The sequence below is a fragment of the Cornus florida genome, unplaced genomic scaffold (assembly GCF_030987335.1).
Source record: "Cornus florida cultivar Cherokee Brave unplaced genomic scaffold, ASM3098733v1 CherokeeBrave_3.0.0_Hap2_Chr03, whole genome shotgun sequence".
Taxonomy (NCBI): Eukaryota; Viridiplantae; Streptophyta; class Magnoliopsida; order Cornales; family Cornaceae; genus Cornus; species Cornus florida.
The window spans coordinates 48,299,031-48,313,475 of NW_026775573.1; the positions used below are offsets into that span (position 1 = coordinate 48,299,031).

At 34.3% G+C, this 14,445-nt stretch overlaps 1 pseudogene; it reads right to left on the reverse strand.

The window, feature by feature from the left end:
- Window positions 1-360: 360 nt before the first annotated feature.
- Window positions 361-6,311, reverse strand: LOC132301578 (probable receptor-like protein kinase At1g11050; annotated as a pseudogene).
- Window positions 6,312-14,445: the final 8,134 nt, after the last annotated feature.

Here is a 14,445-nt window from a genome sequence, read left to right on the forward strand (position 1 = left end):
ATATACAAAGGGCATTCCTCAGTTGCCTAACAGAAACAAAAAGGCCAAGAAGCCTTAAAAGGCACAATAAAATAAGAGGGCAAGACAGTCACTCTCAAACCAAAACTGAACAAAGATTGAGAAACACAAATCAAAATATATAAACAAAACCACTGGGAGGAAAAAAAAAAAAAAAGATATATAATATAAATAACAAGCTATAAACAGGGGTTATTGGCCAGTACAAGTTACCTTGTTGGAAACTATCTACTGGAGTCGCACGTCGCACAAAAAACCGATTGGGCATTGTAGCATTACTTTAGCCCTTGGCGGTCAGTACATGCTACATTGTTTAGCAGCATATTTCATCAATATGACAACTTAATTCAGGCAATATGTTCCACCACCATAAACGGACGGATCTAAGATTGCAGGAACCTTCATATCTCCTTCCAACATCTTTAATGTGTCCAAAATGGTAGGCCTCGAGTTCATCATTGCGTGAGCACACAAAATCCCAATAAGTACAAATCTTACCATTATCCCCTTGGAAATTGGATTGGCAAATTCATTATCTCCCAACATTAAAGCATCCAAAACCTCCTCTACATTGCTTGCTTTCGCCAATGACCAAGCCCAATCGATGACAAAAAATGTGCATTGCGATCCTGAGGATGACAAATGAAGTGTTTTTCGCCCACACATGATTTCCAACATAACTACTCCGAAGTTATAAACATCACTTTTTCTGTCAATTGCCCATAAAGTGCATATTTTGGGGCTAAGTAACCATGTGTACCGCTTTGGTGGTCATAAGATAAGGCTGTAGTACTTTTCTGTTCTGTTTCACTAACCCAAAATCTGCCACTTTTGTTCTCATATATGCATCTAGTAATATATTTGTTGACTTAATATCTCTATGATATATTATAGGCTCCACCCTATAGTAAAGATAAGCCAAACCCTTTACCACATCCAAGATTATGCTCCTCCTTTGAGGCCAAGTCAATGGTTTTGTCTCAATCCCATTCCCATTTTCTGGCAAGAAAAATGAATGGTTTTTGAGATTCCCATTTGGCATGTAATACGAGATATCTAAATCACACTCCATTTCCATTATTCTCATCTTCATTTGCACACAAAACCCTCTAAGCCGCACTAGATTTCGGTGTTTTAATGTGCTAATAATCTCAACTTCATTGCAAAATTCAGTAACGCCTTGATTTTCTAATTATGAGATCTTTTTAATGGCTACTATTGTTCTATCTTACAGTATCCCTTTATACACAATCCTAAACTGGCCTCGCCCAATTTCATTCTTGGGCGAAAAATTATCAGTTGCCTTCTTAAGCTCTTGAACCTTGAACCTTTTCACTTCAAACTTGGGTCCCCAACGATGGCATGTTCTTTGGTCATCTGAATCAAACCCAATACCCGAAGGACCATTTGATGAATTCTTCTTCAACCTCCAGCACCATAAACCCAACATACAAGTGATCATGACATAAATGGTGACAGCAGCTCCAGCTAACCATAAACCAGTCTCAATTTGCCCTTACTCTCCAATCCTGAACTTGCATATTTCCAACGCATTGGAACCCCGATGCAAGAGAGTGCACCCATGCTCTTGGGGCCGAGCTGGTTTACAAAGGCGGCTACATAAAGGACCGTATAAAAAAAGTAATCTGTGGTGTGAGACTTATTCCCATCAATGGAAATTAATTTGGATTGAACCTGGGAGCATGCAGCGCTGCATGCATCACAGTAATTTAAGTCACTGAGATCTTGTTGATAGTGTGAGTCGAGGGCGGTGGACGGCCCAAAGAGGTGGAGCCAGTCTTGTCAGGATTGGATATCGGCACATATGTAGGTGGTGCTAACGAACTTCTGGGGTTCAAAACAATCAAAAGTGAGACCAGAAGGTACACAGAGAGAGAGAGAGAGAGTTGAGCATGGTTTTGAATTGAGAGAGGCATGAAATAGATATGGGTGAGTTGGGAAGTAGGAAGAGAGAGGTCTCTTTGAAGTTTTGTCTGACGGCCCTGGATTTACAAACCTAGTACGTCTTGTGATAACCCGTTAACGGATTCGAAATGCGGAAGTGAAACATAAATGAGTCATTAGAGATGTACTTCATCCCTAAGACACGAGAATGGCCTACAAAGGAGTCCCGTGACTCCGCGGAAGTAAGGCCAAAGATAAGGTTTCAAAACCCTCTGAGAAATGGACCAAGGGTAAAATGGTCATTTAAAACTAGATGTGGATGCTACCAAGCACACCATTGGATAGAAAACAAAAAAATAATAAAGATAAACTCAAGAATCACTTAATTCGTAGTCCGGACGACAAAGATATCAAGTCCCGAAGTCAAAGGAAGAGAAACCCCAAAAGATTCCTATCCCGATTCGAACCAAATCCTAACACTTCTTCACTAAAACTTGAATATCTCGAGGTACAAGTGGAATATAGAATTGTAATTGGTACCATTGGAAATTTTATTTCGACGCGGTCAGTTAGACTCAAGAACGGTCCAATTCGGAGTTAAAATGAAAGAGATATGATAATTTAAATTTGGAGCTAGGGTCAAAGCTGAGTGAAGGCTTGTTGCGCTCGTCCAAGAGTTGTGAGCGCTCGTCCAAGATATTGTGCTGGACGATCACTTGTCTGACTATCATGCGGCTATCGTAGTTAGGCCTGAGCACACTGCCCCGACTTGCAGCACTCGTCTGTTGCTTAATGCACCAGACCAGCCAACTTGAAATGCAATTTTGTGGCCTTTAAGGGGATTTTTTTGGAAAAAAGTTGTGAAGTGACCCCCACAAAAATCATGTTTTATGGTCAATCATGTCAAAACCAACATTTATTTTTCAAGTTAAATACCCAAAATGCCCTTTAAACCAGATTTGGCAAAAAACTAACTTTCATGAGGTTCGAGGTGCTCATTTTGTGCAAAACCATGTTGTGTGCAAAAATGAACATCCACGCAAACGTAAAAAGTATTTTTAAGTGCGTGTGAATGGTCCACGACCTTAAAATAACCCCGATGCAAAATACGACCTATTCGAACCTCCAAAACAAAAAAATTATCCTTTAAAAGAAAATTTTGAAGCCTACAACATCCATTTCATGCAAATATGATGTTGTGTGCAAAGTGAACATACACGCAAGTGTAATATACATATTTACATGTGTTCTAATGGCCTATGGCCTCAATACAAGTCATTTGCAAAATTTCACATGTCAAACCTCAAAATTTGTATTATTTGCCTTTAAAAGGTAAAATTTGAAACCAATGTGCATAGCCATAATTCATATGGTGTTTGGCCCTTGGTCACACCTCATACATATTAAATGAATGCCAAAAAATAAATTTGTATACATAATGCACACTACGATGCAAAACTTACATATTAAAACCCTTGGTTTTCGTATTATTCCCTTTAAAGGTAAAATTCCACATTTAAGTGTATACATGTGATTCAAATGAAGTTTGGACCTTGGCCACATATCATATACATAGACTAAGTACCAAAAAGTGTACTTAGGTACACATTACACATTTTAAGGCAAAAATGACATTTTTAACCTAACTATGCATTACAACTTAAAAAGACAAAACGATACATGCTAACACATGTATGCTTGTTAAAATATATCAAAGTACTCCAAAATAAATAAGGTGACCTAAGGATGTTGTGCATACCAAACCAAGGTATCCGTACCTGAAAAACATCCCAACAACTAGGGTGAGTAAACAAGTTACTCGTAGGAAGAAGTGCATGCGTATACCCTAAAGTTTCAAATGCCATGCAAGTTCAATATAGACCGTTACAAGGGATCATTCCTCCTAACGTTTATGTTCCAAGGTAAACAAAGGGTTCATCTCAAGCTACTCAAGTAATTGAAATGAAAGACAACATATAAGTACATATGCTCAAGTATACAAAATAATGTTGAAACACAATGCACGACATATAAGCATACCCTTACAAGTATACTAAACCATATTAAAACAAGATATGCAACATCTAAGTATACATACACAAGTGTACAATTAATATGGAAACCCTCGTAAATCAAGTATACAAGCACAAGTATACGAAACTAAATAAAATACACATAAGACAAGTATACACGGTTCAAGTATATTAAATGGAATTTAAACACACGGGGCAAGTATACAAGTTCAAGTATACAAAATGAGGTTCAAATAAACGAAGCAAGTATACAAGTTCAAGTATACTAAATGAGATTTAAATATACAAGCAAGTATACAAGTTCAAGTATGCTAAATGATATTTAAATACACAAGGCAAGCACCAATCACAAGCTACAAGTAATCCATGATTAACTACTTGGAAATTGAATGCGAAATCAAATAATGGAAAGACTAGGACATGTGGTCACAAACTAAGCAAGTTATTCTGGATAATTACGACCCATAAGGTACTACTTAGTGCGCACTTATGACTTAGAGAGATTCTTGTCCTCGTACTAGAGATGAACTTTAGCCATCATATATATTATATACTCACAAGCTTTCCAAAATCAATAAGTTTAAAACTTTACAAATAAATAATACAAGTAACCATGTTCCATGCACAAACAGGGTTGAATTCACACAAACCATGTCCTAGAATTCAAGTCTAAATGGCATATGACATGTCAAGTCTTCGATATGCGATTTATACATATAAACAAGAATATCTTATAATAACCAAACCAAGTTACCATCTTAAGCCACAAGTACTAAATATGCTACAATTTAACAACAAGCTTTCAAGGTAAACAATAGTGATATTTTAAATAAGTAATATACATATACACGATATATTTAAACAAGTTATACCAGACAATGATATTATATATCATGCTAAGTCAAATTACTATTATAGGAGGTCACAAGTATTAATACAAGTTAGTAGCATACTCACAAGGTAATTAAATGCATTACTTTACAAGAGAATATCATCCTAACATGAAAAGTCTCTAAAATTAAGTAACCTAGTGAATGAAAATTTTTTACTCACAGCAAGATATACATACTTCCAAGGCTTTGAATTATCAAACAAGCTTTATAATGCATATAAGCTATAATTCCACAAGTCACTAATTATCTTGTTATTTCTACACATTATATATATAAGCTAGGCATACTTTAAATCATGAAACAAGCTATTATATAAATTATAATTTGGCAAGCTACACATATATATACACCAAACATGCTTTTAAATCATTAGACCTTAAGTCATTTCAAGGACTTTCCATCTATACACAAGACTATGACGTAACAAACATGTAAACAATATATATTAAGCCCCAAAAACACTAAAACACTTAGAAAATAAACATACAACAACCCCCTACCTCACTAGAGAATTGAATCTTTATAATCTAAAGAAAGCAAGTGCAAAATGAAAAACCCTTTAAAGATTTTGTAGAGAAAGGTGAGAGGAAACTTTTACTTCCTAAGGTTTAAACTCTAAGGTGAGTGAAAGGAGACTAAAAATCAACAATTAGGTTTAGGGTCCAAACTTTGGCTTCAACAATTAGGTCTAGGGTCCAAACTTTGGCTATGGTGTTTAGAGAGAAAAGGAAAAAGTGGTGAAAAAGATACACTTTAGTGTATTCGTCCACTCACATATCCATGGTTGGATGGTTAACACACACTTCTACACCATTCCCTCACACACACTAAAAGCTAGACATTAATATGAAACCTACACTTGTCACCATCCCACACACCCACGTCTTTTAGAACATTCTAAAAATAATTACCAAAGGTCCCCTTTTCCAAAATATCTTACAAATTAATTTACAAATTGGTCCCTAAGATGAAAAATAATTACTTTAATTAATTACACAAAAATTTTAAAAATAAAGAATGTTTCTGAAGAAACTATGCATTCATACCATTTACAAAAAAATAAAGATACACATTTCATGGTAATAAAATATAATGGAGATACGCCAAGCCAAGATCAAATCCGAACAATAAAAGTGAGGTTACGCGAAAGAAATAATTTAATCAAATAAATAATTTAATTAAATAAATAATAAAAATAATAAAAATTTACACAAAAAAGAAAGTAGCTAGAAAGGTGAAAATGACCCGATCACTATATTTTGGAACAGGGCTACAGCATACATGTTGAGGAGGGTTTGGCGACAACCCTGAAAGGTGTCATCTATTATGGTGTTTGTTTGGCAACTAGAGAAGTCCCATGGGTAGATTTGGAAATAGTCTAGGCTCATGGGGTAGATTGTGTTGGTTGGGGTAGACAAGGCTGAGCTTAGAGAGAACATAAAGAGAAAGATCAATTATTGACATTAACACAAGATACAACTTCATCTTTGAGAGAGCGAAAGAGGGGGGCTATGCCACTACATGTTTTTTTGGGATTGGAATTGGAAGCGTCAACTAGATAGAAAATTCATAGATGCTTCTTTGACCTTTGTCAACTTGGGTCCCAGTTCATCGGATGCAATAAAGTTCAACCACTCTTTTTGGCCGGACAATTTTGCCCTTCTAATACCTAAAATGACATCTTTATCCTACTGACCAATACAAATTTACAAAATTATCCTTAACTTATAAACTCAAAAGGCCAACAATACCTTCCCTTAAACATATATTTCTGAGATATATATACATACACACACACATATTCATATATCATTTTTCTTTTTCTTACACACAGGCACACAAACTCCATATAATTCAAACTTTGTTTTATTAGTTATGGGTGAAGAGTGAAGACTAATGCAAAGTTAGGCTGTATAAATTGATTATATTTTAAAACTATTAATGAGTTCCCTTAATCCCAAGGCACCAATATGGTAGTCATAAGCACAATAACTGTCTCTCTCACACACACACACATATATTCACTGTACACACACAAGAACTGACTCTCTTTCTAATTTGGAAATGACGCTGCAACTCGAGGACTTTACGAGGGTCAAGTTCGACAGCGATAATAAACTTGCCGGCGTTGATGAGCTTTTCGGTGAGATTTTCGGTACCGGAACCGATCTTGAGGATGACATCGGAGCACAAGACGAGGATGCCCTTCAATTCCGCCCATCATCGCGGCCTTGTGATCCTCCACATGAACCCGAATCAGCGGCAACTTCGTGAGCGACGCTGGTGAGGCGGTCAAATTCTTCGATCATGTTTTTGAGGTCTTCGTCGGTGGTGAAGGAGATTAAGGAATCGAGGTCTTCTTGAAGAGATGGTTGGTAAAGTCGGAGAGGGAGGTTTGACGCTCGGCAATGACAATCCGGGTGTCGCCACTGATGTAGCATAGTGAGCTAGGTCCGACTTTCTTGACAGAGCATGAGACGAGGATACCCTTCCCCATGGCGGCGAAGGCACCGATTGCGCTGCCGTCGCGACTGTAATCCGACATCCTGCCGCCGAAAGAGATTGATATGACGCCGATGCCGTCATCAACGGTCTCCACTACCGCCATCAGTATGTCGAAGCTGAAACAGCCTCTGACCCAGCACATTTTGCAGATGGCAACCCACGCGCCGTCCCAGGAGCATACCCAAAAATTAAGGCCCTCATCGGTGACGGTGATCCCGCCGCCGCGACGGAGGTGTGGGTTCCATGGCAGCCTTCGTCAGTCGACGATTTTCCCTTGGCGATTTCGATTCTTTGGAGTCATCAATTGGACCGGTTCCTGTAAGGAACAATTTACTTACATATATATATATATATATATATATATGCGCGCGCGTGAGTGGGGGTATATTGGTATGGGCACAAATCATCTGCCGTGCGATTTTCATACTGTTTCCCATCGTGAGCGACTTAGTTTGGCCATGTTTGTAGTCTTAATTTGGCCATGTTTTACTCCACTTAATAGACATTAAGACTATGTTTGATAATTACACCACCATTTATAAGTAACATCACAGAAGTCTAAAAGTAATATCACATAATCTAAAATGTAATATCACCACCATTTATAAATATCGTCACACTCAAAACGCAGTGATGTTACTTTTTAAATTATGTGATATTACTTTTAGACATATGTGATATTACTTATAAATAGTGGTGAAATATAAAAATATATATACATCTAAATATGCGACACCCAATTCAGCAAATTCAAGTTTTGGCCTAAATTTTAGACACCCAATTGAAAAAATCGATCTAATTGTGCGATTTTAACACTGGACATTATTTTGAGCACTCAACTAAGAAAATTCAAATAAAATTAAGAAATCAACCAAGGTTAGAATAATTTTTAGCATTTCCACAAATAAATTAATCAAATTAAGCATATATTCAACAAATTATGAAATTACTTATAGTGCTTGCATTTTAAAAAAATACAATTTTTTTTTAGAGGCATTAACTACAATAATTCAATAAAAGAGTACTACTTGTTTTAACAGAAAGAATTAATAACAATATACAATTCCCAGATTCTGAAATTTATAAATGGTGGTGATATTACTTTTTAGACTATTTTTACATTTCACCACAATTTATAAGTAACATCACAGAAGTTTAAAAGTAATATCACATAGTCTAAAAAGTAACATCACTACATTTTGAGGGTGAAGATACTTATAAATGGTGGTGATGTTACATTTTAGACTATATGATATTACTTTAGACTTCTGTGATATTACTTATAAATGGTTGTGAAATGTTACTTATAAATAATGGTGCAATTGCCAAACACAGTCTTAATGTCTATTAAGTGGAGTAAAACGTGGTCAAACCAAGGCCACTTACCTCTCACTGTAGAAAACAGCATGGGAATCGCACAGCAGATGATTTGCGTCCGGATAAGTATTTCTTTGTAATGTTTGTATAGAGAGATAAATATGGGTGTTTTAGTCTTTTCATTTAACCTACAAAAGATATATAAATATTAATATATAATTCATGGGTATTATAGTAAAATGAAATATTTCGGTTAGTAAAATGAACTGCCGTCATTGACAAGGGGTGTAAGAGAAATTATGAAACATGGAAGGGGTGTAGATGAAATATTAGTAAAAGTCAGGAGGTGTAAGTGGAATTTATCCCAGATGCAACTTATTTCCTAAACCCTACATACACTTTCATGACCACATGGTTCAGACCATTTGAGTCTTCTGTCTCTCTCTCAGCGGGAAGACTCCATTGGGGAGAGGCAAAGTAGGACATTTTTTTCCAAGACTCCATTACTTGGTTCAGTAGGGGCATGCTCCCCCACTAAAATTTTTGTTATTACATTTTACATTTTTAAATTTATATATTTTTTTTATATTTATATTAGTAAAATATTAAAATTGCCCTCACTAAAATTATAAAAAAAATTCCTCTACATAAATTTGTCCCCCCTAATAAGAATTTCTAGATCCGTTCTTGAAAGGAACCTTAGATTTGTTAAAAGCACAAAGCAATGTGCTACCATAGTAGACTCAAGGATGAGCAAGAGAAATCTACTGTTTTATTGCACATTCCTATCATATTTTTTAGTTATAAATTAAAATAACAATTTTAACCTTTGCTACAGTTGGTTTAAAGTTTAAATCCATATTTTTTAAGTAATAAAATTAAAATGACAACTTTAACTTTTCCTACTGTTGAAAAAAAATTAAAAAAAAAAAAAACTATTCAGACACCCAAGTCACACCATCTTTTTAAAGAGATGTATCTCTCACGCACGAAAAGTAAATCCTTTCATAATTTATGAATTTAATTTTGTCAATTCTCAAATTTACAACAATTTTTCATTCATCCAATTATGATGAATTATATGTGATATTTATTTTTGAAAGAAATTATTAAAATGTAGTGAATGCTAAATAAAAACGGTTAGAAATATATAGAACTAGAAGAGTAAACCTATAATACAAACAATAAAAAAAACACAAATCATTGTCATAATATTATTTGCTTTACATTGATCACTTTTGTTTCTTTATTTAAGTCTTAACATATTAAATATGTGTGTACAATATATAGACACATATAACTTACCAGAAATATAAATATATAGATACATATATAGTTGCAAACAAATTATACAAATATTTTTTAAACAAAATATACAAATATTATACAAAATATGCATTTTAAGGATAATTTACAGAAGAGAATGATACCTATAACTTGTGTTGGAGATCATGTGTAAAGCTCTTCATTCTTTGTCCCCAGAATCACATTGCACGATTTTTATCATGGGTTGGGCTTGGTTATTAGTGAAGTAGACAAAATAGTGGAGGTTTTGGATTTTTCAGTGTTAAGTGGTGATGTTGAATTTGCGAATCCAATTTCTAAGGAGATAATGGTAACATATGTACTTGTTGGTAATTTTGTGTGCTCATATGATGGTGGGTTTGAGGCCTACCATTTTGGGGATAAAAATCCTCTCCGGCGCAATAGTGTACCATTTGCTCCATTTTAAAATGAGTAGTCTAGAAATGGCCTCGTTAGTTATGTTTGGGATGTACAGTAAGAAAATGTTAGGATGCACTGTAAAAAAATGTTGGAATACACTGTAGGAAAATGTTGGGATGTATTTTTACTCACAAAAATAGAGGAAATGGACTACTGTTGCGCCGGAGAGGATATTGATCCACCATTTTGGACCCACTGAAGATGTCGGAACTTAGAATAAGGAGACATCGAGGTTCCAATAATTTCAAATAGATCGACCAGTTTTTGGTGATGGAATATACTGTCTTTATTAAGCAGGCCCTAGTCTTACATAGTGATGACATATTCAACAAAACAATATATAACTATAGCTTGTTATGGGCCAAGAGATACATTTGTTACTGTTTCTTTGCAGCTAAATAGCTTATATCCAATTTACACTTGAGCAAAACCTAAATCATTAGAACACCTTAATTTGTCAATGTGATTTCAAGGTTGGAGACCCCAATTAGGAAAATAAAAAAATAAAATACTTGAAAAGGTAAACCCAATGTATGAGACTCCTGCTATTGCAAGTTCTGGAGAGGGTATGTTAGGCGTATGTAAATTTACCTCCACATGCATGAATCAGTAAATTTACTCATGTTTGAGTATGTATGAATTAGTAATTCAGATTGTGTATTAGCATTTCATATGAGTTGAATCAGATTGTTGTTTAGACTAGCTTTCTCTTTTCTTTTCTTCATGGCTCTTATATCAGAACCTTAGCTTGGTCCTGGTTTGTTGCTCCATTCATGCAGGGGTTTTATTTGTTTTTGGTTGAATTTCTCTATCTTTGTTCGGTTTTGCTCGACCAATTGAAACTTCTCTGTACATCTAGATTGGAGAGCAATTGATGCACCAAGGAACTCATGTTTGTAATTGTTAAATAGTCCTGGACCATAGATTACTTTGTTACAACGAAAACTCATATATGTATGTAATATCTTTTTAAACTTATACTTTTTTAGTGAGGGGTTTTGATTAGATCAGACCATGATTCAGGATCATTTAATAATTCCTCCAATGAAATTCTGGGGACTTGGCCTTCTGTTTCACCATAACCTATCAACATTTGTGTTGATGCTAGTTTTCAGGAATCCCAACTGAGAAATTTGGTCACTCCTAACTTTTCACATACAACATCAATCTAGATATTGCTAACTTGATTTGAAACCCTACAAAAAGATCTAAACGGACCACAAACCTAGCACTTCCATCAATTAGAGTGATCACATAGTTTTAAGGCTCTCCAACTTTGAAATGATTAAGAATGTTCGGAGCAGGGTCAGCTTGACCCTTAGGTCCGAGCCAATAAGAAGTACCCAAAATTTTAGAATTTCCTTATATTAAGTTATATTATAATTATTTCCTAATTATTCTTAAACTCTAATAAATATAAATTTTTCTGTTAGGCCTCAAAGATTTATATCCTAAAATAGCTTCTTTTTTTATTTTTTATTTTTTTTATTTGTCTATCCCACTCGTTTCGATTTTATATTAGTCTTCCAATATTTATATCCTAAAATAACTCCTCTTTCCTTTTTCCCCTTTCCCCTTTCCCCTTTCCTCTTTTCTCTTTTCTCTCATTCCTATTTTATATTAGGTCTCAAATATTTATATCATAAAATAACTTTCTTTGTTTTCTCTTTTCTCTCTCATTGATATTGGATCCCAAAGATTTATATACTTATATGACTTTTTTTCCTTCCTATTTTCTACTCTCATTCACGTTTTACAATAAATCCTAACTAATATAGAAATTTAATATTGGACCCAAAAAATTGTATCACTAAATAATTTTTTTCCCCTCTTTCTTTCTCTCTCATTCACATTTTTTACACCAACACTAAAAAAACATTTTTGGGTAAGTTACATCAACACTAAAATATTAAATATCTATTTAATGTTGTTGTTTGGGAAAATGGCGAAAACTTTTCATATTCTATTTTTTTTTATTTATTTTTTATTTTTTATGTTTTATGTTTTATTTTCTTCTTTTTAGCAAGTCTTCTCCTCCCAGCTCATTACAAGTTTACAGTTGTTATGAACACATTTTTATTCTTTTGAAAAAGTTGTAGAAGTATTATATTAGAGTTTTCTAAATCAGGTTCAATGATTCTTTTTCTTTAATTAAGTTGTGACTAATTTTATTTGTATTATTGAAAAAATTATTATTTTTTTTCGTCTAAGGCCCCAAATTAAATTGAGCCTCCCCTAGTTCGGAGAACGGCCGTTGCACTAAATTAAGGTCAGAGGGCAACCAGCTGTCTCACACATTGGAGACTATGACTGCGATAGAGGCTAACCAAATACATGATGACTACCATAGAGATTAGGGGTTCGGAGAACATCAGTTGCAACAAATCAAGGTCGGAGAGCAGCTAGCTGTCTCATACATTGGAGAAGAGTCGCCCCTAGTTCGGAGAACAGTCGTTGCAGCAAATCAAGGTCGGAGGGCAACCAACTGTCTCACACATTGGAGACTATGACTTTGACAGAGGGTAATCAAATACATGATAACTACCATAGAGATTAGGGGTTCGGAGAATAGTAATTGCAATTATATACATCATGCATATCATCATCATATGAATAATTGTGTAAGCACATGCAGTGAAAATAGCACAAAATAACTATAAAAACAAGCCTGAAGGTCCACCATATGGTGTAAGCACATATAGGAGCCTAAAATCCAGTCTTATGCGCCTTGCACGTGCCCTACATGCGACTTACACGCAAGGTGCACCATAAGCGCACCATACCAGATCCGGCTAATCTAATATACTCCCACGCGCTTGCACGCGCCCTGCCTTGCTTTGTATTTTCCCTTTATATATATAAATTTGCTTCAATTTTTTTAAAAAAATAAAAAATTGAGTGAAAGAAATGGCACAAAGTATAGAAAATAGAAAATATAAGTTTGTATTAAAAATATACATGTATATAAATGTTCATAAGAAGGAAATTAATATGGTGATGTGTAACTAGAAAGAAAAATTATACCTTCATATTTCTTGGAGGACAAGAATAAATAAGGAAGCTGCTCTCTGAAAATGCAATCAAGCAGTAAACCCTAGTTTTATGGAGAAGATGGAGTCGACTTCAACGAGAACAACGTCAGTAGTAGTAGTTGTTGTAATTCCAGACTGCATAATTCCAGACTGCATTTATCTTTCTCTATTTCATTTTGTATGCAGGGTATGAGAATAGACGCCTCATCCCATGTCAGATTATATTCCCGTTATACCCTATTATTTACTAGAAAGCTTATATTCCACTCCATTAAAGATAAAAATATTCCTACACCAGTTGGTCCAGTCAAGGGAAGAATAAATAAATAATAATAAATAAATAAATAAATATAATTCAAATTTTAAAACCTTAAATTGTAACTTTTGGTAAATTTTTCAAAATAATTTATTCTAATTTTTTTAAACAGCTGCATTGATGATATTCTGTTTATGATGCACTTTTAAAGATTGAGATTAATTTAGTGAATTAAAACATGTCTGCAACAGCTGTTCTCAAAACTATGGGTGACTTATCTTCATTAAAGACATGTTTTAATTCACTAAATCAATCTCAATCTTTAAAAGTGCATCATAAAAAGAATATCATCAATACAATTGTTTAAAAAAATTAGAATAAATTATTTTAAAAAATTTACCAAAAACTACAATTTATGGTTTTGAAATTTGAATTATATTTAATTATTTATTATTATTATTATTATTATTTATTCTTCCCTTGACCGGACCAATCAGTGTAGGAATATTTTTGTTTGTAGTGGAATATAAGCTTTCCAGTAAATAGCCGAGTATGACAAGAATATAATCTTACATGAGATGAGACGTTTATTCCCGTACCCTGCATATAAAACAAAATAGAGAAAGAGCGAAATGTAGTCTGGAATTATAGCTAATACTACTGACGTTGTTCTCGTTGAAGATGACTCAATCTTCTCCATAAAACTAGGGTATACTGTTTGATTGCATTTTCAGAGAGCAACTTCCTTGTTTATTTTTGTC